Below are 26,972 nucleotides of genomic sequence, written 5' to 3' on the forward strand. Positions count from 1 at the left end.
AACTCAAATCCACCGTGCGCTGGCCCCACGGTGGGCGCCAACTGTCGTGGAGTTGACACGGTAGATGTCCTATAGCAAGGACTTAGTCGTAGGGCCATCACACTAGGAAGCTTAAAGGGGTTGATCGGGACAAAGGACACGAGAGAGTTTTTATACTAGTTCGGCCCCTTACGATGAAGGTAAAAGCCTACGTCTTGTTGGGATTGGTATTGCTGAGGTTTCGATTTCCAAGGGGCTCAACTCGCCGGCTTGGTTATCAATCTGGTTGTTTCTTACCCTAAGTCGCCACCAGGTCGTCCCCTTATATACAAGGGGTTGACGCCTGGTGGCCTGCAGAGTCCCGGCCAGCTCATAGTCGTATCTGGCTCGCTGACTTCCTTTACATGCCTTTCTTTACAAGTCTTTCCTTACATACAGCGGATTACAATATCGGGCCTTAAGCCGACCCCAGGCCCTTGGGCCTTCTATATGTTTAATAAACTATCATCTTGAATGTTTACTGGGCTTCTTATGTAACCTGCCATTAGGGCTGACCCGGCCCCTCCTGGGTGGGTCATACTAGTAGTAATATCCCCAATAGTTCCCATGCTCCCAAACCCTAGATCTCAGAGGTTGAATTTCTGGCTAAGTCTTTTTCTTTGTTAAATTTTATGCCTCTGTTCGACATGCCATAACTCTGTCATCGTAGCTCCGTTTCGTGCGCATAATATATAAAAATGTTCGTCATGATGTGCTCTTCATTTTGTTCCATTGTGCCATGCTTGTTTGAGTCAATCTTGATGCCGAAATGACTGTTGCGAGAGTGTTATAAAATGTTAGTTCCTGTTTCTTAGCAGATTATGAGCATGTGTCATTTTTGCAATATTTATTGTGTGCTGCATATGGGCATGAGCTCTACATGTGTTTTGGGCTATGCCATGGCATCTTTACAGGGGTGTATGCCATGTATTTTTGTGATCAATGTGGTGACTAGCACAAGCATGCAAAGTAGCTCTCGTAATATTGCTGATTTCAGGGACTTAGAATTTCACTTTCATTTCCCTACTGTTATTTGTATGCCATGTATTCATGTTGCTACAGTGAGAGCCATGCTTCTTTTGAGTATGTTAATTAAGGATGATTTTGGCATATAGTTATGCTCTATCCAACCAAGTCCCTGTTTGCATTTATGGAGTGCCCTAGCATGACTCAATATGGCTCTACTTTTGCTATAAAATGTTCCTGGCAGATTGTTTATGTGTTAATCAATTTTGCCAAGGTTGTTGTAGTTGATCCAAGCATGCTATAGACTTGCTATTGCCTTGGTTAGCTTCTCGAACATGTATTCTTGCTGGTAGTATGCTTAGCTTGTCATGTAATGCCTTGTGTTGAGTGAATCGATCTTGCAAAGAGGCCTTCATAATTCTGTTTTTGCCATGCTCAGTTTTCTGCTAAGTCTGAATCTGTTAACGAAACTTGCTATGTTTACATGGGTGCCATCATATCTTCTAATCCTTTTTGGTTTATGGTCAGTAAGGGAGTTTTTTTCTATGCTTTGATTAGATTCATTCCATTCCTTGTATTTCTATGTTCTTTTCCTGTAGCATGTTGTTATCTGGCTCTAAACATTGCTTCCTGATGTTAATTCCTGACATGTTATTTTCACTAAGTCTGTGAAGCTGATATCTTTTGCCCTTTTGCCATGCTTGTTTGAACCTGCTCTTTTGTGATTTAGCCATAGCTCAGTGTTCATCTTTTGTCAAGCATCTTGAGTAGATCACTACCATGTGCTTTTTGGCTATGTTGGAGTGCAGTAGCTTAGTTTCTTGTTGCACTCTAGATGGCATCGTGCTGTTAATCGCAGAATTGTGCCATTGTTGTTTTGCTTGCCATTTGGAAACCGTGCATCCGATTCCGGTGATCTTTATATCAATTTCGATCGAAATAAACTCATCTTTCCATCGGCACTCGTGGGTTGCCAAGTTGAGGCCTGGTTCAATCTTTTCCTTCTGGAGCACGCATATCCATTGCATATCACATCCCGCATATCATGCCATGTTTTGCATCATGTTGCTTGCGCATTGCACTATGGTTGATTTTTGATTCCTTTGCTTGTGTTCTTGCTTTGGGTAGAGCCAGGAGACGATTACGTGATCGAGGAACCCGTTGAGTACGCTTACGAGGATCAAGTTTTTGTCAACTCGGAGAACTTTGCAGGCAAGATGACCATACCCTCGAAATCACTTCTATCTTTGCTTGCTAGTTGTTTGCTCCATTGCTATGCCACGATACCTACCAATTTCTATATCATGCCTCCCATATTTCCATGTCAAACCTCTGACCCACCTATCCTAGCAAACCGTTGTTTGGCTATGTTACCACTTTTGCTCAGCCCCTCTTATAGCGTTGCTAGTTGCAGGTGAAGATGGAGTTTGTTCCATGTTGGAACATGGTTATTGTTGAGATATCATTATTATTATAGCTTGTTTACTTTAATGCACCTATATACTAGGTAAAGGGTGGAAGGCTCGGCCTTGTGCCTGGTGTTTTGTCACACTCTTGCCGCCCTAGTTTCCGTCATACCGGTGTTATGTTCCTTGATTTTGCGTTCCTTACAGGGTTGGGTTATAATGGGAACCCCTTGATAGTTCGTCTTGAATAAAACTCCTCCAGCAAGGGCCAACCTTGGTTTTTCCATTTGCCACCTAAAATTTTTTCCCTTGGGTTCCGCGGACTCAAGGTTCATCTTTATTTTAAACCCCCGGGCTAGTGCTTCTCTGAGTGTTGGTCCAAACTAGAGTCCTTTGCAGTGCCCCCTCGGGGAAACTCGATGTTTGGTTTTAGTTGTACGGAGCGCTCATCCGGTGTGCCCTGAGAACGAGATACGTGCGACTCCTATCGGGATTTGTCGGCACATCGGGCGTCTTTGCTGGTCTTGTTTTACCACTTTCGAAATGTCTTGTAACCGGGATTCCGAGTCTGATCGGGTCTTCCTAGGAGAAGGAATATCCTTCGTTGACTGTGAGAGCTTGTGATGGGCTAAGTTGGGACACCCCTGCAGGGTTTTGAACTTTCGAAAGCCATGCCCATGGTTATGGGTAGATGGGAATTTGTTAATGTCCGGTTGTAGAAAACTTGAAACTTAGGCTGCCCGTACGGGAGTATCATAGGTAGTATCATGCATGCCAACTAAGCAATTTTGATGAAGTGGCATAAAATTAAATGAAGAAAGAGAGGCTTGAGTATCATATCATGATACCGTATCATATTAAATGATGTGCTACTTTGTGTCATGCATGGCAATAAATGTAGTCCTCTATAATACCAACATATGATACTATGCATTAGGGATGTAGTATCATAGACTAGTATCATATGCATGATACTACTATATGATACTCCCCATTACAACCAGCCTTAACGTAATTAAAATGAATCAAGCACGTGTGTAGCTATGATGGTCTCTTTTCGGCGGAGTCCGGGAAGAGAACACGGTCTTGTGTTATGCTTGAACGTAAGTAGTTTCAGTATCACTTCTTGATCTTATAGCTTCTAGACCGTGCTTTGTTTCTCTTCTTGCTCTCATTTGCGTAAGTTAGTCACCATATATGCTAGTGCTTGCTGCAGATCCACTTCACTACCTTTTCCTACCCATAAGCTCAAATAGTCTTGATCGCGAGGGTGTGAGATTGTTGAGTCCCCGTGACTCACAGATTACTTCAAAATAGATGCATGTGCCGAGGATGCCAGTGCAGGGGATGCTACCGAACTCAACTGGGTGTTCGACGAGGATTCGGGACGTTACTATGTGTCCTTTCCGGACAATCAGTAGTGGAGCCTAGTTGGGGCGATCGGGGATCTATGCAATTAGGGTTGTCTTTCTTTATTTGGTTCCGTAGTCGGACCTTGATTGTATTCTGGATGATGTAATGCTATATTTATGTATTGTGTGAAGTGGTGATTGTAAGCCAACTCTTTATCCCTTTCTTACTCAGTACATGGGATGTGTAAAGATTACCCCTCTTGTGACATGCCTACTATGCGGTTATGCCTGTAAGTCATGCTCCGACATGTGCGAGATATAGCCGCATCGTGGGTGTTACATGCTTAGTATAGGTGAAGGCTAGAAAGAGACTGGGAAGCGACTAGCTAGAGAGCGACAACAGTCATGAATATGCATTAAAATTAATCGACACAGAATGCAAGCATGAGTAGGATATAATGCACCATGAACATAAATATCGTAGAGGCTATGTTGATTTTGTTTCAACTACATGCATGAACATGTGCCAAGTCAAGCCACTCGAATCGTTCAAAAGAGGATACCACCCTATCATACCACATCACAGCCATTTTAATAGCATGTTGGCATGCAAGGTAAACCATTATAAGCTCCTAGCTAATTAAGCATGGCATAAGAAACTATGATCTCTAGTTGTCATTGCAAACATGTTTATTCATAATAAGCTGAATCAGGAACGATGAACTAATCATATTTACAAAAACAAGAGAGGTCGAGTTCATACCAGCTTTTCTCATCTCAGTCAGTCCATCATATATCGTCATAATTGCCTTTCACTTGCACGACCGAATGATGTGGATAATAATAATAGTGCACGTGCATTGGACGAATCTGGAATCTGCAAGCATTCAATAAACAGGAGAAGACAAGGCAATATGGGCTCTTTTGTCAGATCAATAATACTACATATAAGAGCCACTTCAACAATTTAATCATGGTCTTCTCCTATCGACCCCCAAAGAAAAGAAAAGAAATAAAACTATTTACACGGGAAAGCTCCCAACAAGCAAAAGAAGAACATGAAATCTTTTTGGGTTTTCTTTTTAATTACTACTTCAAGCATGGAAATTAAAACTAGCTAAAAGCTACAACTAATTTTTTGGTTTTTCATAAGGTTTATTAAGCACACAAGAAGAAAGCGTAAAAAGAGAAAATAAACTAGCATGGATATTACAATGAAAAAGTATTAGCGCCGACATCTAGCAATGAGTGTGTAAACATGAATATAATGTCGGTGAGAAATACGTACTCCCCCAAGCTTAGGCTTTTGGCCTAAGTTGGTCTAATGCCACGGATGGCCTGACGGATATCCAAAGTTGTAGCTGGGGTCGTACTGAGATGCAGCAGTCATTGCATCGTGGGCTGTAGCTTGGAGGCGAGCTATCTCAGCTCTCCTCTTATACTCTTCCGCCTCCTCTCTGGTTATAGAATATCTCCATTTTGCCTGAAAGTCAAAGAAAGAGGTGATAGGTGCGTCATCTCCTCACAAAGGGGCTAGTGAGATAGTGGTACTGACAGCACTTTTCTTCCTCGAAGCTCACAAGATCAGCGTTATGCAAATTTGCGTTAAATTCTTCCTTAATTCCTACTCGATCCATGAATTCCTCTGAAGGCCATTCACAAGGCCGCACTAGACCATCCCTTGGTGGCTCATTGTTAGCATCACGCATTGTAAGCCTAGGTCCTTGCTTTCTTGAAGGACCACCTTTGTACATTTTCCTAAACATATTTCTTCCTTTGAAAAATTTCTGAAATTTTTAGTAACTTTAAAATAGAAGTGAACCAAACTCAATAAAATTGATAGCAACTACTCCTACAAGTGCCTAGAGCCCATATCATGCATTAGAACTACTTGGAACCATATAAATTTGACATGCAAGTTCAAGAATAGGGTCACCTAAGCAGCAAAAATATGCAATGAATAAAGCACTAGAACAAAAACTAGTTGGACTAATGGAGGAGTCACATACCAAGGAACAATCCCCCCAAGCAGTTTTGTGAGAGGTGCTTTGAGCAAGGAGATCGAAAATGGCAGCAAAATGAGCTTGGACTCGGGTTTGAGCTGGATAATGGTGTTTGTGGGAGGAAGAAGGAGTATGTGGGTGCAGGAATAAGTGGAGGAGGGCCACCGTGGGCCCATGAGGCAGGGGCGCGCCAAGGGGGGTAGGGCGCGCCCTCCACCATCGTGGCCAGGTGGATGCCCCCCTACTGTGTTCTCAGTGCCAAATATTCTCAAATATTCCAGAAAAAATCATATTTACATTTCAGGGCATTTGGAGAACTTTTATTTTCAGGGTATTCTTATATTGCACGGATAATTCAGATAACAGACAGAAAATACTATTTTATTTAATATAAATAACAGAAAGTAAAAGGAGGGTATAGAGAGTTGTGTTTTCTAAATTCATCCATCTCATGATCATCAAAAGGAATCCATTAACAAGGTTGATCAAGTCTTGTTAACAAACTCATTACGAATAACATGGAACCGGAGAATTTTCGAATAACACTAGGTTACCTCAACGGGGATATGCACATCCCCAACAATAAGAATATCATATTTCTTCTTGACAGTAGGAAGAGGAAATTCAAAACCTCCAAAAATAATCAATGGAATTTTTCCAATAGAATTGATACTGTGGACTTGAGGTTGTTTCCTTGGAAAGTGTACCGTATGCTCATTACCATTAACATGAAAAGTGACGTTGCCTTTGTTGCAATCAATAACAGCCCCTGCAGTATTCAAAAAGGGTCTTCCAAGAATAATGGACGTACTATCGTCCCCGGGAATATCAAGAATAACAAAGTCCGTTAAAATAATAACGTTTGCAACCACAACAGGCACATCCTCACAAATACCGACAGGTATAGCAGTTGATTTATCAGCCATTTGCAAAGATATTTCAGCAGGTGTCAACTTATTCAAATCGAGTCTACGATATAAAGAGAGAGGCATGGCACTAACACCGGCTCCAAGATCACATAAAGCAGTTTTAACATAGTTTCCTTTAATGGAGCATGGTATAGTGGCTACTCCTGGATCTCCAAGTTTCTTTGGTATTCCACCCTTAAAAGTATAATTAGCAAGCATGGTGGAAATTTTAGCTTCTGGTATCTTTCTTTTATTACTAACAATTTCTTTCATGTACTTAGCATAAGGATTCATTTTAAGCATATCAGTTAATCGCATACGAAAAAAGATAGGTCTAATCATTTCTGCAAAGCGCTCAAAATCCTCATCATCCTTTTTCTTGGATGGTTTGGGAGGAAAAGGCATGGGTTTTTGAACCCATGGTTCTCTTTCTTTACCATGCTTCCTACCAACAAAGTCTCTCTTATCATAACATTGATTCTTTGATTGTGGGTTATCAAGGTCAACAGCAGGTTCAATTTCTATATCATTATCATTGCTAGGTTGAGCATCAACATGAACATTATCATTAACATTATCACTAGTTTCAGGTTCATTACCAGATTGTTTTTCAGCATCAGAAATAGAAATATCATTTGGATTGTCAGGTGTTTCAACAATAGGTTCACTAGAAGCATGCAAAGTCCTATCATTTTTCTTTTTCTTCCTTTTAGAAGGACTAGGTGTATCTATATTATTTCTCTGAGAATCTTGCTCAGTTCTCTTAGAGTGGCCTTCAGGATACAAAGGTTTCTGAGTCATTTTACCAATTCTAGTAGCCACTCTAACAGCATAATCATTATTCTTACTATTCAATTCATTGAGCAAATCATTTTTGAGCTTTAAGTAGTTGTTCTACTTGAGTGGTAACCATAGAAGCATGTTTACTAATAAGTTTAAGTTCACCTTTGACATTAGCCATATTATCTCCCAAGTGTTCAAGCATATCAGCATTGCATTTTAATTCTCTACCAAAATAAGCATTGAAGTCTTCTTGCTTAACCATAAATTTATCAAACTCATCTAAGCATGGTCTAGCAAACTTAGTAAATGGGGTTTCAACTTTATCATATCTATAGAGATAATTTACCTTTACTACCTGTGTCGAGTTATCAAGACCATGTATTTATTCAATAGGGGGTGGGTTAAAATTATGCATTTCTTTGACAGGCGGTAAATTAAGACCATGTATTTTTTCAATAGGAGGTAAATTCTTAACATCTTCAGCTTTAATACCCTTTTCTTTCATGGATTTCTTTGCCTCTTGCATATCTTCAGGACTGAGAAATAGAACACCTCTCTTCTTCGGAGTTGGTTTAGGAACAGGCTCAGGAAGTGTCCAATTATTTTCATTAGTCAACATATTATTTAATATAATTTCAGCTTCATCCGTTGTTCTTTCCTTGAAAACAGAACCAGCACAACTATCCAGGTAATCTCTAGAAACATTGGTTAGTCCATTATAGAAGATATCAAGTATTTCATTTTTCTTAAGAGGATAATCAGGCAAAGCATTAAGTAATTGGAGAAGCCTCCCCCAAGCTTGTGGGAGACTCTCTTCTTCAATTTGCACAAAATTATATATATCCCTTAAAGCAGCTAGTTTCTTATGAGCAGGGAAATATTTAGCAGAAAAGTAGTAAATCATATCCTGGGGACTACGCACACAACCAGGATCAAGAGAATTAAACCATACCTTAGCATCACCCTTTAATGAGAATGGAAATATTTTAAGGATATAAAAGTAATGAGTTCTCTCATCATTAGTGAACAGGGTGGCTATATCATTTAGTTTAGTAAGATGTGACACAACAGTTTCAGATTCATAGCCATAAAAAGGATCAGATTCTACCAAAGTAATTATGTCAGGATCAATAGAGAATTCATAATCCTTATCAGTAACACAGATAGGTGAAGTAGCAAAAGCAGGGTCAGGTTTCATTCTAGCATTAAGGGATTGCTGCTTCGATTTATCTAATAACCTCTTTAGATCATATCTATCATTGCAAGCAAGAATAGCTCTAGCAGATTCTTCATCCAGAATGTAACCCTCAGGAGCAACAGGAAATTCATATTTATTAGGGGGAGAGTCTTCATCATCACTTTCATCAATATTATCAGTTTCAATAATTTCATTCTCTCTAGCCCTAGCAAGTTGTTCATCAAGAAATTCACCAAGTGGCATAGTAGTATCAAGCATAGAAGTAGTTTCATCATAAGTATCATGCATTGCAGAAGTGGCATCATCAATAATATGCGATATATCAGAATCAATAGCAGAAGCAAGTTTAGGTGTCGCAAGCATACTCAAAACAGAAGGTGAATCAAGTGCAGAGCTAGATGGCGGTTCCTTACCTCCCCTCGTAGTTGAGGGATAAATCTTGATTTTTGGATCTTTCGAGTTCTTCATAATGATAAGCAGATATAAATCCCAAGTGACTCAAAGAATAGAGCTATGCTCCCCGGCAACGGCGCCAGAAAATAGTCTTGATAACCCACAAGTATAGGGGATCACAACAGTTTTCGAGGGTAGAGTATTCAAACCAAATTTATTGATTTGACACAAGGGGAGCCAAAGAATATTCTCAAGTATTAGCAGCTGAGTTGTCAATTCAACCACACCTAGAAACTTAATATCTGCAGCAAAGTGTTTAGTTGCAAAGTAATATGATAGTAGTGGTAGCGGTAGCAAAAGGTAATGATAGCAAAAGTAATATTTTTGGTATTTTGTAGTGATTGTAACAATAGCAACGGAAAACTAAATAAGCGAAGAACAATATATGGAAAGCTCGTAGGCTTTGGATCGGTGATAGAGAATTATGCCAGATGTGGTTCATCATGTAACATTCATAACCTAGGGTGACACAAAACTAGCTCCAATTCATCAATGTAATGTAGGCATCTATTCCAAATATAGTCATACGTGCTTATGGAAAAGAACTTGCATGACATCTTTTGTCCTACCTCCCGTGGCAGCGGGGTCCTAGCGGAAACTAAGGGATATTAAGGCCTCCTTTTAATAGAGTACCGGACCAAAGCATTAACACATAGTGAATACATGAACTCCTCAAACTACGGTCATCACCGGGAGTGGTCCCGATTATTGTCACTTCGAGGTTGCCGGATCATGACACATAGTAGGTGACTATAGACTTGCAAGATAGGATCAAGAACTCTCATATATTGATGAAAACCTAATAGGTTCATATGTGAAATCATGGCACTCGGGCCCTAGTGACAATCATTAAGCATAGCAAAGTCATAGCAACATCAATCTCAAAACATAGTGGATACTAGGGATCAAACCCTAACAAAACTAACTCAATTACATGATAAATCTCATCCAACCCATCACTGTGCAGCAAGCCTACGATGGAATTACTCACGCACAGCGGTGAGCATCATGAAATTGGTGATGGAGGATGGTTGATGATGATGATGGCGATGGATTCCCCTCTCCGGAGCCCTGAACAGACTCCAGATCAGCCCTCCCGAGAGGTTTTAGGGCTTGGCGGTGGCTCCGTATCGTAAAACACGATGAATCCTTCTCCTTTATTTTCTTTCTCCCCAAAAGTGAATATATAGAGTAGGAGTTGAGGTCGGAGGAGCTCCAGGGGGCCCACGAGGTAGGGGGCGCGCCCAGGGGGCAGGCGCGCCCCCACCCTCGTGGCTAGGGTGTGGCCCCTGGTCTTGATCTTTTGCCAGTATTTTTTATTTTTTCCAAAAAGACGCTCCGTGGAGTTTCAGGTCATTCCGAGAACTTTTATTTTTGCACATAAATAACACCATGGCAATTCTGCTGAAAACAGCGTCAGTCCGGGTTAGTTCCATTCAAATCATGCAAGTTAGAGTCCAAAAAAAGGGCAAAAGTGTTTGGAAAAGTAGATATGATGGAGACGTATCAGCTTGCTACCCTACGTTCCGCTACATCAGCTAGGGTAGTAAAGGGAGAACTACTACGATTGTGCCCTGGTTTACCCAGAGGAGCACCTCAGTAGAGATAGCCGAAAACTGACTATCATGATGTGGCGAGAGCCGGTTAGCTCTTCAGAGGTCTGAAATCGTTAGATATTTTTCCGTATTAGGCGAGGGATTGGTACTTCCCCGATCAGGTGTTTATAGCTTCCTAGTTAGGATACCAGGGGATGCGCCTAAATTTTTATCGTCAAACTCCTATAGCTAAGTGAGGGTGTTCATGCCGCATAGTCTGATTGCCTGGTTCTCTGCGCTAAACACCTCCTTCAAGGACCAAACAATTGGATCAAGAGTGTTTACATTATATCCCGAACACCCCCGTACTTGCTACGTGGGGGTAGAAGCCGACGACTGGCCAACTCTCAGATTTCACACAATACGGTGGCACAGGAGGTGAATTTTTTTAAACAAACCTTATATTACATAACAAAATTCGTTTCATCATGTAAGATAGAGACAACATGAAGATATTCATTCAAAAATAATGTCTTGTGCACATTGCGTCGCCACAATGCAGGACCCTTCCAGGACGTCTTCAAAATACCGCTCCGGCGTGCGGTGCTCCTTGCCTTCAGGTGGCCCCTCGGTCACAAGTTTGACGGCATCCATCTTCGCCCACCACAACTTGACGCGGGCGAAGGCCATGCGCGCGCCCTCGATGCAGGCCGACCTCTTGACGATGTCCAGCCGAGGGCAGGCACCTTCCAGCCGCTTCACGAGTCCGAAGTAGCTGCTGGGTATAACTTCGGGTGATTACCCTATGCAGCTCGGCCAGCTATTTCAGCTGATCGCTAAAGGGCAATGGATGTTCTAGCGCAAGATATTGCGACTAGAACAACTTCTTGTTGAGCTCCCTTCTTCGGCTCGGAAGAACTCCGCAGCGTCCGACACACTGCACGGTAGATCTGCAAACGCCCCTGGAGAACTCCGAATCTGGGTTACTAAGAAATACTTCTTCTTCACATACTTGCTTTGCATACTAAACGCCTTACCCGCCGCGATCTTCTTGGCCTCCTGGATCTCCTGGAGGGCACCCTGGGCTTCAACCCGGGCCGCTTCCGCGCTTTGACGAGCCTTGGCGAGTTCGGTCTCTCAAGCTGAAACATTGCACTCCAAGGTCTCATACTTCTTGACAGCGTCCTGGAGCTCTTGCTGGACCTCGTTCAACCTGGCCTTAAGTTTCTTACGAGCGGCCTGCTCCTTGACAGCTTTCCCCTCGGCTTCGGCCAGGGCCTTTTTAAGGGTATCGACCTCTGTCGTCGCTCCTACACATATCATGACACTACGGTCAATATACATCATTTATTCTTTCTGAATATATAGCGAGTCATTACATACCTTGCTGGTCTTCCAGCTGCTTCCTCGCTTGGACGAGCTCCTCCTCGGCCCGCTCTAGTCTCTTCTTTAGTCCGGAGACTTTGGCAGTGTGTGAGGTCGCGGCCAGTAACGACGCCTGCTTATTCACATCAGACACATTTATTTAGTTTCCTGCGAAATTTAATTGATCCTCTGTCCGGCTTTTTTTCAGAACACCGGACAGTGTCTCAGGGGCTACTGTCTATATTGGGATTTTCCCTGTTACGTCACTTACCTCAAAACCTGTTAGTAGGCCGCTGCCGGCTTCGGTCAGTCCGCTCTTGATGGACTGAACCTTCTCAATCACCGTACCCATAAGGATACGGTGTTCTTCCACAATGGAAGCGCTTCGTAGCGCATCCAGCAGATTATCCGGTGCCTCTGGTTGGAAAGAGGTCACTGATGGAACAGGCACATGCCTTTCTTTCGAAGGAGGTTGCTTGCCGGATTCCGGAGCCGTATAGGTCCCCAGACTTGTATTCGGCTGGGGGCCGAATTGAGCAAGGCCCCCATCCCCAGTCGCCATGGGGATCTGCTCCCCCATGTGTCCGGAAGCCGAGGCTTTGCCTCTTGGCGCCACCCTGGCGGCCTTCTGGACCCCTCCCTGGCTGGGAAAGGTCCTTTGGGACAACACCTCATTGTCACCCTTGGCCGTGGGAGAGTGAGCGGCCGCCCGTGACTCACTAGCCATCGCCTTTGAATCCAATGAACCTCTTGATGAGGAGCGCTGGGAGCTGTCGTGGGCCGGACTGCAATGGCATCATTTAAACATATTAATATCATAAAGTAAGAGAGGACGGATGCATGAACACATGCGGGTTTTAGTACTTACGATGCGGCCGGAGGCTTGTTTCGGGGGCCTCGCTCCGGGCTGCTGTCGATGTCCCATGCAGAGTTATCCGCAAGGGGACCCTTCCCCCTCTTGGGCGCCCCCGCCTCCAGATTTGTGGAGGCCGACCTCTTCTTCCTCCCCTCATCAGGGGGAGAAGTGCTTTCTTCCTCCTCCTCGTCATCGTCTTCGGCGGCGGAGGAGTGAGTCTTGTCTTCGGGCGACACGTCCGAAGCTCCCTGGCGGCGGGGGCCACTCCGGACCCCCTTGGCCTTCTTCTCTGGCGCCTTATAGGGTGCCGGCACCAGCATCTTCGCTAGGAGCGGGATGACTGGTTCCTCGGGCAGCGGAGCCAAACAGTGAATCCCCTTCACCCTCTCCGTCCATTCCTGAAGAAACAATGATAATAAAGTTTAGATATCCTCCTTGAAACAAGCAAGTAGAAGATGTGTCTAGAGACGTGAAAAACTTACCGCATTGGCATGATGGGTAATATTGTGCCCGCGGTCCGAATCTATGGCCGGCGGCGTCTCGTTGCCCTTGAAGAGCAACTTCCAGGCACCTTTGTGGGAGGTTCCGAAGAGCCTCTCTAAGCTTCGGTGCTTCTTCGGATTGAACTCCCATAAAGGGCAGCTTCGGCTTTGGCATAGGAGGATCCGGCTAACCAGCATCACCTGGATTTCGTCGAAGAGCTTGATGTTTTTATCCACCATGCTTTGAATGTGCATTTGGAGCGCTATCAGCTCGTCTGACGAAGACCAATTCAGGCCCTTCTCTATCCAGGAGGTGAGCTGCATTGGGGCTCCCGACTTGAATTCAGATGCTGTAGCCCAGGTGGTGTCTCGAGGCTCTATGATGTAGAACCATAATTTTTGCCACCCCTTGACGGTTTCCACAAAAGTACCCAGGGGCCATGTGACATTGGGCATCTTGCTCACAATGCGCCTCCGCACTCCGCGTGCCAACCGTCCACGACCTTCGGCTTCATGTTGAAGATTTTGAGCCACAGTCCGAAGTGGGGTTGGACGCGGAGGAAAGCCTCACACACGACAATGAATGCCGAGATGTTGAGGAAGGATTTTGGGGCTAGATCATGGAAATCTAGCCTGTAATAGAACATCAACCCACGGACGAAAGGGTGAAGTGGAAACCCTAGCCCGCGGACGAAATGAGGGATGAATACCACCCTCTCGTTGGGCTTTGGTGTAGGGACGATTTGCCCCTTAGTTGGAAGACGGTGGGCGATTTCCTTCGCCAGATACCCGGCCGCCCGAAGCTCGATAATATCCTTGTCCTTCACGGAGGAGGCCATCCACTTGCCTCGCCCTCCAGATCCGGACATGGCTGAGGGCTTCTTTGAGGCGGAAAGAATGAGAACTTGGGCGCTGGAGCTCGAGAATGGATGAGCAGAGAAAGAGAGAAGGTGTGGGTGAAGAAAGTGAGTCCTTATCCCCTTATAAAGGCAGTGAATATCGAATGCCTCCCCACTCGCCCTAAAACTCGCCTATTCCCAAGGGCTGTGCAAACGGCATGGTTGGATTACCCACACCCGTATTGATGAGAATCCCACAATAAGGGGACATGATCTCTGCTTTGACAAGACGTGCCAATGGAAACCGCATCTCGAAACGCAGAGCAACAAACAAAAATGGCTCAATATAATGACCGGGCAGACGTGATGTCAACTTGCAAAAAGTTGTCAGCAGATGGGACTCGTGCAATATTAGATTCTCTATGGTTGTATGTGGTGTTTGTATTGCAGATCCGAACACGTTCGTTACGTCCGAAGACTATCTTAGAGTATTCGGAAAAGGGAACCCGCCTTGCAATGCCGAAGACAATCTGCGCGCCGGACACCTCCTCATTGAAGCCTGGTTCAGGGGCTACTAAGGGAGTCCTGGACTAAGGGGTCCTCGGGCGTCCGAAGTATTGGATATGGGCCGGACTAATGGGTCGTGAAGATACAAAGGCCGAAGATTCTACCCGTGTCCGGATGGGACTCTACATGGCGTGGAAGGCCAGCTTGGCGACCAAATATGAAGAATCCTTTTTGTGTAACCGACCTTGTACAACCCTAGTCCCCTCCGGTGTCTATATAAACCGGAGGGCTTAGTCCGGATCCAGGGAGATAAAGATATATCCTCCTAATCATAGTCAGACAGGCTAGACTTTTAGGGTTTAGCCATTACGATCTCGTGGTAGATCAACTCTTGTAATACCCATATTCATCAAGATCAATCAAGTAGGAAGTAGGGTATTACCTCCATAGAGAGGGCCCGAACCTGGGTAAACATTGTGTCCCCTGTCTCCTGTTACCATCGACCTTAGACGCACAGTTCGGGACCCCCTACCCGAGATCTGCCGGTTTTGACACCGACAATGGGCATGACACACGGGTTGCAATCCATCATGCCAGCACGTTGAAGAAGGTCGATGGCGTACTGGCGCTGCGAGAGAAGCATCCCCGAAGCAGAGCGAGAGACCGAGATACCAAGGAAATAAGACAAGTCCCCGAGATCGGTCACGGAGAACTCATAGTGAAGCTGGTTGGTGATGTGTTGTAGAAACCCGGCGCTGGACGCGGTGAGGATGATGTCGTCGATGTAGAGAAGCAGGTAGGCCATCTTGGTACCGTGCCGAAGCATGAACAGAGAAACGTCGCTCTGCAAAGCCATGAAGCCAAGGCGATGAGCGTGATGAGTGAACCGCTAGTACCACACGCGGGGCACTTGCTTGAGTCCATAGAGGGACTTTGGAGTAGGCAGACGTGCTGAGGACGTGTAGGGTGGGTCAATGAAGCCGGGCGGATGCTCACAATGAACCACCTCGTCAAGATTGCCAGGGAGGAAGGCGTTCTTGACGTCCAGCTGATGAACCGGCTAAGCATGTGAGACGGCGATGCTGAGCACAACGTGGATCATGGCTGGCTTGATGACATGACTAAAAGTCTCATCGTAGTCAATACCAGGCTGCTACGAGAATCCACGGACCACCCACCTGGCCTTGTACCGTGCAAGATCATCATCAGCGCCAAACTTGTGCTTGAAGATCCACTTCCCTGAAACAACATTAGCACCAACCGGATGAGGAACAAGAGACCAACTGCGGTCCTGAAGAATAGCATCGTACTCCTCGGACATGGCGGCATGCCAAAGAGGGTCCCGAAGAGCAGAGCGATAAGTTTTGGGAATAGGGGATATGGAAGATTGTTCGGCCGAGAGATTGAGTTTGTCAATCGGCTGAAAAATACCACGCTTGGCGCGAGTGAGCATGTTGTGGAAATTGATGGCAGGGGCGGTGTTGTCGCGAGAGCGACGAGGAGGGGGAGGAGGTGTCAGTGGCGGTTGGGAGGGTGACCGGCTGGAGGACACTGACGGGCTCGGCTCTGGTGAGGCGGGCGCGTCGGTGATCAACGTCGGTGGCGCAGTGGCCGAGAAATGCATGGTGGATTGGGCCTTGGAGGCCGGTGCCATGCTGGGCTAGCCCGCCAGGGGCACGACGACTGCAGGTGCCAACTGCGTGGCGGTCAGGTCCAGGAGGAAGTCTAGATCGTCCAGAGACTGACCGGTGCAAGTGGTGGCAAAGGGAAAGGTGTGTTCATCAAAAATGACGTGGCGGGAGATGATGACTTGGCCGGAAGGCAAGTCTAGGCATCTATATCCGCGGTGGGAGGTAGGATAACCAAGGAATACGCACGTTGTGGAGCGGGGGGATGCTTGTGAGGTGCCGTGGTGGACTGGTTCAGATAGCACAAGCACCCGAAGACACGGAGGTCGGAGAAGGAGGGTGGTTGTCGGTATAGAAGGGTATATGGGATGCAGAAATCTAAGGCTTGGCTAGGACGGCGGTTAAGTAAGAAAGTCGCGACGGCGAGCGCCTCAGCCCAGTATGTGGTAGGCATGTAAGACTGGAATAGGAGGGTGCGGGTGATGTCGTTAAGGGTGCGAAGAGCATGCTCAGCCTTGCCGTTTTGAGGAGAAGTCTATGGGCAGGACATGTAGAGGTGTATACCATTGCGTGCAAGGAACTCAACGAAGGTGGAGTTAACAAACTCAGTGCCATTGTCGGTTTGGAAGGACACGACGGGGAGGTTGAATTGTGTGTGTGTGTAAGCTACAAAGTTAACTAGAATATCACAGGTGTCGGATTTACAGTGAAGTGGGAAGGTCCGCATAAAATGAGAAAAATCATCGACAATGACAAGGTAATATTTGAATCCAGAATTACTAGCAACAAGTGAGGTCCATAAATCACAATGAAGTAATTGGCACGGAATGACACAAACTGTGGATGATCTAGAAAATGGTAGACGCACGTGCTTGCCAAGTTGGCAGGCATGACCCACTTGAGTACGTTTATTACATGGAATAGCAAATTCTGAAGATAAATGTGACATAGAGTCACGACCTAGATGTCCTATGCGATGATGCCATAGCTCCGATGTGGTGATGGTGGCGACGAGTCCAAACGGCGAGGTGGTGGTGGTGGTGTTGGCGCAGAACTCGTAGAATGGGCCGGGGCTACTGTACCGTATGATCTCGCGCTGAGTGTGCACATCCTTAATAGCCACCCGGGTCATATTCGACAGAAACAGAATCATCGATGGTAAACTGACAAGTAGAAAGAAGATTTTTGATAATATCTGGAACAACTAGAACATTGTTGAGGTAGAAAGTGTGACTAGGTGTGCGGAGAGTGGTGTGGCCGGTGGCAGTGATGGGGAGAGGGACACCATTACCAACGGTAACACGAAGGGAAGGAGGAGGTTGGGAGGAAGTGGAGAGTATACCAGGGTCGGAGACCATGTGCGAGGTGGCAACGGAGTCCATGACCCAGGCGCTCGACGTGGACGAGCCGGCGGCAGGGGGTCCGACGGTGGTGTTCAGGGAGGCGACAAGGGGCGGAGCAGTCCCATGCAGGAGCCTGGGTGTTGCCGAAGGGGTTGTACGGCGCCGCGGGTGGAGGCGAGTTGGTGCCCCAGGCCTGGCCGTGCAGGGCTGCCAGCTAGGTCGTGTAGGCGACCTGACCTGGTGGCACCCAGGTCGACTGTCGAGGCGGCGGCGCTAGAGTGGTGGACCACGGGGCCAGCCCAAGGAGGCCAGCGCCGCCGGCAGGAGGAGCCGGGCCGCTGTAGGGGCGCCAGGCGGGCTACATCTGCTAGGTCTGGCCAGTGTACGGGTTGAAGAACATCCACGGGTGGGGCACCGCGATGGGGTAGGCAGTGTTGGAGTTGGCAGCACCCCCGCCGACGTTCTTCTTCTTCTTTTGCCAGCGGCCGCCGTTGCCTCTGTTGCCGCTGGTGGTGGGCCCAATGGTGTTTTCGTAGAGGGTGACCTGAGACAGCATGGAGCCGCCCGTGGTGGCGTTGGCAAGCTGGTTCTCGCGCAGAAGGAGGATGGACCGCGTCTGCAGGGAGGAGGGAGCCGGAACCTGCATCATGACAAGGGTGGTTATGTCGGAGAAGTGAGGGTTGAGACCCCGAAGGCAGGTGAGGACCAAGGTCTGGTCGTTCACGGACTGCCCCTCGTCCGCGAGCGCGTTGGAGAGGGCCTTCAGGCAGGGGCAGTAGGCGGTGATGGTGAGGTCGCCTTGGACGATGGCCCGGAACTGCGCCTCGAGGTAGACGGCGCGGGTGAGCTGATTGTTGGGGAAGAGGTTCTTGATCAGCGCGTATGCATCGTACGTAGTCTGATCTTGAGCCATGATGGTGTCAAGGATGTCTTCGTTGATGGAGCCGTAGAGCCACGAGCGGACAACGTAGTCCTGGCGCTGCCACTCGGCCGTGCAAGCGTCCGGCGGCGTGACGACAGAGATGTGATCGGTGAGATCGTACTTGCCGAGGAGGATAGTGATAAGCATACGCCACTTGACGTAGTTGGACTTCTGGAGGTCGAGGATGATGGGGACGTGTGTCTTAACGCTAGCGACGTGGACGGCATGGGAGGCCGGCAATGTGGTGGATGGGGTGTGCGCCCTGGAGGTCTGCGCCCCGAGCGCCGATGACGTGGAGGCGGTGGTCGACATGGCGGCGGCCTGAGGAGGGAGGAAGATCCGCGGCGGTGCCTAGGGTTTCTGGGCGGCGGTTACTTAGGGTTGGGCGATGGAAGCTAAGTTTAGGAACTAAGGGCTGATAACATATAAATGTGAAACGGATTGAGGGAAGTCACCTCTCAAGGGGCGATTAGCTCATATATTTATAGCAGTATTAAAACTCTTGGAAACGAAGAAAGAACTCTATACGTGTATATGTACAGCCGTATGAAAACTAAATAAGCGCATGTTAGCTATACAAAGTCATACTTTAACACGGGGAAACAGTTATTGGGCACCAGAAAAATTTCTGCCGTAATAGATGATATGAAAACAGATGCCATAAAAATGTGGGCATTTTCAACTTTCAAACATTTTAAATCATGTTCAATACAATAATGACAAACTGATATCAAACTAATCCAAAACAAATAAGACACAAATAGTACTTACTTATTACATACTTCATCAATCTATCAAAATAGCCTTTCGTCCCCGCTTTATAAATAAAGCTAACGTCCATAAGCATTAGAGATGGTTGGGGTATCAATACAATCACGCCAAAAGAAAGCAAAAAAGAAATAAGAAAAATGCGCCACTACGCCTAGTGGTAGCAGGCTCAACAGTCCTGTGGAGAGGAGAGATGGCAGGCGGTAGCCAGAAGCGCATCCAGCATGAGCCCAAGATGGTCGCGGACCAGCTATCTATATAATGGGTGTCAGTTCTGCAAGAAAGCAAGGAATTTGAAGAACGAGTCAGAGGCACGTGGAGGTATGACCATCTCAATCCACATTTTATTATGTGTCGTCCATAATGTCGAAGGCATCATCGCAAACACAAGGCATAATAGGTGGCGCTATATGCATGTTTGAAAGAGTGAGTGTTTGTGTAAGAGAGAGGAGTGTCCAAGAGAGAGAGAGAGAGGGTGTGTGTGTGCACGTGTGTGTAAGAGAGAGAGAGGGTGCATGTTGGAAAGAGAGAAGGGTGTGCATGTCCAAAATAGTGCAGGAGACAGACGAAGACCTATATATAGGATATAGACATATAGGGGATCGACAGAAATAGAAAGGGTTAGGGGAGAGAAAGGGAGAGTGAGAGAGTGTGTGTGGAATCGAGGGATAGATACTTATACAGACACAATGTGTGTTTGCATCTGAGAGACATAGACCTCAATAGCTTAGCTGGCTAGGGGGTGTAAGGGGTGTGTGTGAGAGAGAGGGGAGAGAGAGAAATGTGTGTGTGTCAGAGAGAGACCTTATTATATAGATAGGGTTCCGGAGAAGGAGAGATGGGTGGTGTTCCTATGACACTACAATAAATATGTCAACTTGTGACCAGCACTATTGGTCACTGAATGGTCACTGTTTTCAATTTGTGACCTTTTTGTGACCAAAAACATAAGGTCAAAAGCTGGCGGTCGTAAACTGACTATAGCGACCTTTCTTCTGGAATGGTCGTAGACGTTTATGACCAAAATACATCTACTTTGGCATTTTGGTCACTACAAACCTCCCCAGGCCACGTAGGCATCCAGCGTGTCAATCTGATGTGGCACAAGATTCAGCCCGGTCCAATTAGGTGTCTATATGGGCCGAATCCATTAATTCAGCCCACTTATATTTTTTCCCAATAATTTTTAATAGCTACATGGGCCTAGCAAGCAATTCGGCCTTTTTATTTTCTGGGTCGTGGCCTTTTTGGCTCAACAATTACTTTTTTAAGACGGATCCAATAGTCAAATGGGTCCTAATTGAGTGGGTCCCAATGGTCAGGGTTAGGTTCTTCAGATTTCAATTTTCTAGTAAATAAAAACAAATATTTAAATCAGAGCAGATTGAAAAGAGAAGTAATACTTCAAACAGATCAAATGACCAAATTTGGTACATTACAATCAAACATAGTTCACACCACGTTTATAATCGAACATAATTCACATCAGGTTTGCAACCACCAAGAACACAACTAAATTGAGTGTTTCAACTAAATATCTATAAAAGTATAACTAGCTTCAATGAGCTAGAACTAAATGCTTCTTCACTTCTTCATCCTAGAGCTTGCGACGAAACATGAACGAACGCCAGCATCTACATGTTATAGAACAAAAAAATGGTTATGGACAAAATAAAAGCAATCAATGAAACAAAACAGATGGTATTCAAGATGATGTGCTGCATATGCAAAATAAATCAAGAAACTACAACAGGGAAAAGGAAATAGAGCCTCAAAGTGTTCACTTGTCATGTTTTTTCCGCCATTTTGAGATTGACACGAACCAAGCAAACAAACATGATTGCTTTATTCCTTTTGGATTAAAACAGGAATATGGTGTTCCACCTTATACTACAACATCATCAGGATTAAAACAACAAATTTATAGTCAGAGTGCTGGATGTGACAAATATCAATTGAAACCAACTAGAACAGGTGAGCCAGGGATAAGTAGCAGCAGGAAAATATCACCACATGTATCAGTATACATGCAGCTATAGTATCATTGAGTATGGCAAAACAGCAGCTTGACCCATATAAGTCACAGCTCTAAAGAAAGATAGAAAGAAAGAACAAGTTTAGCTAGCTATGTATTCATAGTTGAGAGCTAAGCAATTTGTTTTTTTATGATGTAACTGACAGACCTAGTACAAGAAACAAGCAAAGTGAAATAGTATTGACCAATTCGATGGCAATACAAGCTAAGCAACTTAGCTAGTAGGTGACCATCCAATCCATGATGCAGCAGCAAGTGCAAATATGATATGATGTGAAGAAGAAGCTAGCTGGAGAGGTTGGGGATGAAACCAAAATTAGAAACCATTGTCGGACCTCACATCACCACTGTTTTATCGTTTTATAAGCAACCGGAAACTATGCAGAGAGAAGACTAGACAGTAAAAGAATTATCAAGCAGAGCAAAACAGCAGCGTGGCCATCAACTCATAGCCCTGAAGAAAGAAAGAACCAATGGGGTTAGCTACTTATTTATTCAGAATTGAGAGTTGAGCAATCATCAGAAAACTAAAGATACTGCTTAACTAACTAAATAACACATCATTCAGTCACAAGGTATAATTCTGACTATAATATAACCAAAGAACTAAAGACACTACGTACTTAGAACTCAAATTAAAGTGAGAATGATTTATGCAAACAATCTGATTTTATTTGTTTACATTAGTAAAACAAGTCTATCAGGTAAGATCAAGAACACTAATACTAACACAGACATATCTTGCTTTATGAAACAAGTGTGCTTCCTTCATTAATTAGTAGTAATTGTTCCATGCTAATACAAGCACACGCCCTGGCCTATCGAAGTCTGAATCTAATTAAATCGCACCATGGACGTGTCATATCACCAAGGAAAGTACTAGTAAATCTTTGCACAATTTTTCAGATAGATAAAAATGTAGTTGTACTCATCCTAACTAGCGTTGTGTAGCAGTGCTAGAAGAAAGGCGGTTTTCAGTATACTACATGGCATGTCAAAAAAATCCAAATTTCTATTCTGTTATTTCCATGTACCAAACGCAAGCCACAGAACGAATCACATAACTGCTATAGTGATTCTATCCAGATTCTGAAACCATGTGGAAGTATAAATGGATCTTCAATAGCCATTATTTAAACTGATCAGAATTGCAAAATGCCACCATCAGATCAGAACTCACATAAACCTACAGACCAGGAAAATGCATCACAAGTTGTGTGCTCACCTTGTCACTTAAACCTACAGACCATATCAGCACGGCAGCAGTTGCTCATCCGCCATGCCTTTGAAGACGAGGAACCTGAGCAACTCGAACTTGAAGTATATGAAGCTCCCCTTGTTGTGCGTGAAGTAGCAGCCGAAGCTGCAGCCCACCACGCACTGCCACCCCGGGCCATGGATCGTGTCAAACTCCTGCAGTGCAGCCGTCCAAATCAGATCCAATCATTCGGCAGCACTTGCGCAGCTAACTGCTGATTTATGTTCAAGTACATCATTCTTTCTCTTGCAAGATTGTCTCTAGCTTGTTACTTGCAGATTCAGAGGCTATAGATTTGGGGCGGTATTGGCAAGTTTCTCACCTTCTTGATGTGCGCCGTGATGCTCCAGCAGTCGAGGACGTCGAAGCGGTCAAGCGCCCTGGACACCACCGACGTGGCCTGCAGCTACATCTTGGCCGGCATGTTGGTGTCCTCCACCGTTGCCTTCCCTTCCAGCATCCTGCTCGCTCGAGTGGACGAACAGTCGCACGCATGGACCGGAGGTTGGGAGGAACAGCTGCTACAAGCACAGAGAGTGAGAGAGGGGGGATAGAGGCGAACCACCACTGTACCAAATCAAGAAAAAAAACTGAAATCTGAGAGGGGAGATGGGTCGGACATTGAGGAGCAGAGGGAGATTTTGGAGACCGTGATGGATTTGGGAGGGGGAGACCATCCTGGTCGCCATGGGAGGGCTCGCCGGAGAGGAGATCGCTGCTGCCGGCGCGCATCCTTGCAGGTTGACGAAGAACCGGTCGTCCTCGAGCAGATCAAGGCCATCCCGGAGATGGATCGGCGCTTGAGGGCTTGGGATTCACCGGAGCAGCGCGGGATCGAGTTGGAGGCGACTGAAACCCTAGCCACCATGGGCTAGGGATTCAGGCTCCCCCTGCCATGGCCATGGTCGTGGGGTAGGAGTTGGGCTTGAGCTGGGTTGGATCGTGAGGCCGCCGGCGGGGCTGGTTGAGAGGAGGTCGCCGCCGGCAGGTGGGATCGGGGGAGAGGATTGGATCGAATCGTGGGAGGTGCGGCGTCGCGACAGAGAAGACTTGGAAGGGGAGAGGAGGAGAAGGGAGCGAGGAAAGAAAGGAGGCGGGGGATTGATGGAAAATGACCTAGGGTTTCGAAGTTAGTCTGGAAGGGTTGAGGACGGCCGTTGGATCCGCGAGCATCCGACGGCGTATGATGCACGATCTGCGTGAGAGGTCCATGGAACAATCAGAATGTAGTATGATGTTGTGACCATCTAAATAGGTCATAGTTGCCTAAAAATAATGCATTAAAATCATGTTAACTATTTTATGACTTGAGAAATTCAAAAAGAAAATGGAAAACCTTCTCATTGTGTCACCAAAACATGAACAAGTTTTCATAAAAAAAAGTTCAGTATTTTAAAAAAATTGGGAAAATAACAAAAAATTGGGAAACCTTCGCATTGTGTCATTATATGTGGCCAAGTTCCCAGGAAAAATAATAAACTTTTAATACGGCAATTATTTTAAAAAAGTGTTCTCAGAAACGAGCTATCACGTGTGGAGATCAATGGCTTTCAAGTGAAATGATCAATCTTATGGCTACATTCATGGCATAGTTTGTTCAAATGATCTCATATTGTGCACAAGGGTGCATATTGGAATGGCAAAAAATGTTGCCTAAGGAAGTTTTCATTTCCTTTGGACGAAAAAACCATTTTCCATTTTTCGAGTGCCTAAAAGGAGGTTTTTTTGTGAAGGACCTCCCAAATAATTGTTGCATAATTGGACCAAATCATTTTTCTAAAATACTAGGCCATATTTAATGCACAATTAACCAAATGGTTGGGTGTAAAAAGTTTTGATCCACCTCTCGTGAAAAAGACAAATTTCCGCCTACTCAGCTTGAAGCGGGTCAAATTTGAACTGTAGCTACCTTGTAGTTTGCTCTTTATTTTTTCCAAAAATCATTTCTAGGTACATAAGTATCTATTTAATCAGAGAAACACCAAAAAAATTCCAAGATTCAACCACTAGCTAGGAATGATCATTCCCGCCGTTTTGACTGCATTTTGAAACGGGCATAAAAAATAAAAAAAAAAACAAAAAATTGGGAAACCTTCGCATTGTGTCATTATATGTGGCCGAGTTCCCGGGAAAAATAATAAACTTGTAATACGGCAATTATTTTAAAAAAGTGTTCTCAGAAACGAGCTGTCATGTGTGGAGATCAATGGCTTTCAAGCCAAATGATTAATCTTATGGCCACATTCATGGCATAGTTTGTTCAAATGATCTCATATTTTGCACAAGGGTGCATATTGTAATGGCAAACAATGTTGCCTAAGGAAGTTTTCATTTTCTTTGGACGAAAAAACCATTTTCCATTTTTCGAGTGCCCAAAAGGAGTTTTTTTGTGAAGGACCTCCCAAATAATTGTTGCATAATTGGAACAAATCATTTTTCTAAAATACTAGGCCATATTTAATGCACAATTAACCAAATGGTTGGGTGTAAAAAGTTTTGATCCACCTCTCATGAAAAAGACAAATTTCCGCCGGTTTAGTTGGAAGCGGGTCAAATTTGAACTGTAGCTACCTTGTAGTTTGCTCTTTATTTTTTCCAAAAATCATTTCTAGGTACATAAGTATCTATTTAATCAGAGAAACACCAAAAAAATTCCAAGATTCAAACACTAGCTAGGAACGATCATTCCCGCCGTTTTGACCGCATTTTGAAAAGGGCATAAAAAATTCAAAAAAAACAAAAAATTGGGAAACCTTCGCATTGTGTCATTATATGTGGCCAAGTTCCCAGGAAAAATAATAAACTTGTAATACGGCAATTATTTTGAAAAAGTGTTCTCGGAAACGAGTTATCACGTGTGGAGATCAATGGCTTTCTAGTGAAATGATCAATCTTATGGCCACATTCATGGCATACTTTGTTCAAATGATCTCATATTGTGCACAAGGGTGCATATTGGAATGGCAAACAATGTTGCCTAAGGAAGTTTTCATTTTCTTTGGACAAAAAAACCATTTTCCATTTTTCGAGTGCCCAAAAGGAGGTTTTTTTGTGAAGGACCTCCCAAATAATTGTTGCATAATTGTACCAAATCATTTTTCTAAAATACTAGTCCATATTTAATGCACAATTAACCAAAATGGTTGGGTGTAAAAAGTTTTGATCCACCTCTCGTGAAAAAGACAAATTTTCGCCGATTCAGTTGGAAGCGGGTCAAATTTGAACTGCAGCTGCCTCATAGTTTGCTATTTATTTTTTCCAAAAATCATTTCTAGTAACATAAGTACCTATTTAATCATAAATACATGGTTTGGTGGCGATACGTCGAGGTTTGGACGGTGGCCGAGGGCTCCAACTCTAGAGCGCGTAAACTCGCATGCTCGCCGCGTGGTCACCGCGTGACCGTGGCGTTGCCATATGTTCTTGGCGGCCTAGGCATGTCTAGTGGGTTGGGCACTCCCCAGGTAGGTGCTAGGAAGAAAATTACAACATAAGATTCTCACGAGGAGACCGATCGATGCTCAAACATGAATTAGTAGCCAAGTGTTTGATTAGTGGTACAAGAAATGTACATGGCTAATGGGCGTGTGTTTTTGGCTGAGGATGATTAGTTTCTAAGAAGACCGTCTTCACAAATTTTTAGCTCAAAAGGAGGAGCCTAGGTGGTACTTGCTTTGCAAAGTACCACATTGGACAAAAATATGAATGTTGAAGCTGGGCTCAAAATAATGAATGGATTGAGCTGAAATTTGGTGGAGGATGGTTATTTGGGCATAGGAAAGCATTGTAGAAAATTGATACCATTTGGACATGCCAAAGTAGTACTTCCTTCACAATGCTCTTCTATGGATAAAAACTTGGGAAAACTTGTGAGAGAGATTGGATGAATGAAATGAGCTAAAAATTGGTGTAGGTAAGTTACATAGGTATGGTCATGCGCTGGTAAATTTTCAGATCATTTGGGTAAGCCTAGCTAGTACTTACTTCACAAAGCTTCTCTCGAGGTAGAAACTTTGTAAATTTCCTGAGAAAGATTTACTAGCAAAATTGAGCTGAATATTATCATGTGGCAATGATTTGGGTATGGAAGAGTGCCCGAAAAGTTTGAGGGTAATAGGAGGGGTCTATATAACACTTGCTTTGCAACGTGCCAATTTGGCCATAAAATATAAATTAAACCTGGGCTCACATAGTTGATTTGACTGAGCTGCAATTTGGAGGAGGGTGATAATTTGGGCATATGAAGGAACCGTATAAATTTCATGTCATTTCGAGATATAAAAAAGGTACTTCCTTCACAGTGCTTCTAGGTGGACAAAAACTTTGGAAATTTGCCGAGGAAGATTT

The 26,972-nt window shown here is 44.8% G+C and overlaps 1 pseudogene; it reads right to left on the reverse strand.

The window, feature by feature from the left end:
- Positions 1-22,618: 22,618 nt before the first annotated feature.
- On the reverse strand, positions 22,619-23,085 carry LOC125541677 (annotated as a pseudogene).
- Positions 23,086-26,972: the final 3,887 nt, after the last annotated feature.

Source organism: Triticum urartu, chromosome 2 (genome assembly GCF_003073215.2).
Source record: "Triticum urartu cultivar G1812 chromosome 2, Tu2.1, whole genome shotgun sequence".
Taxonomy (NCBI): domain Eukaryota; kingdom Viridiplantae; phylum Streptophyta; class Magnoliopsida; order Poales; family Poaceae; genus Triticum; species Triticum urartu.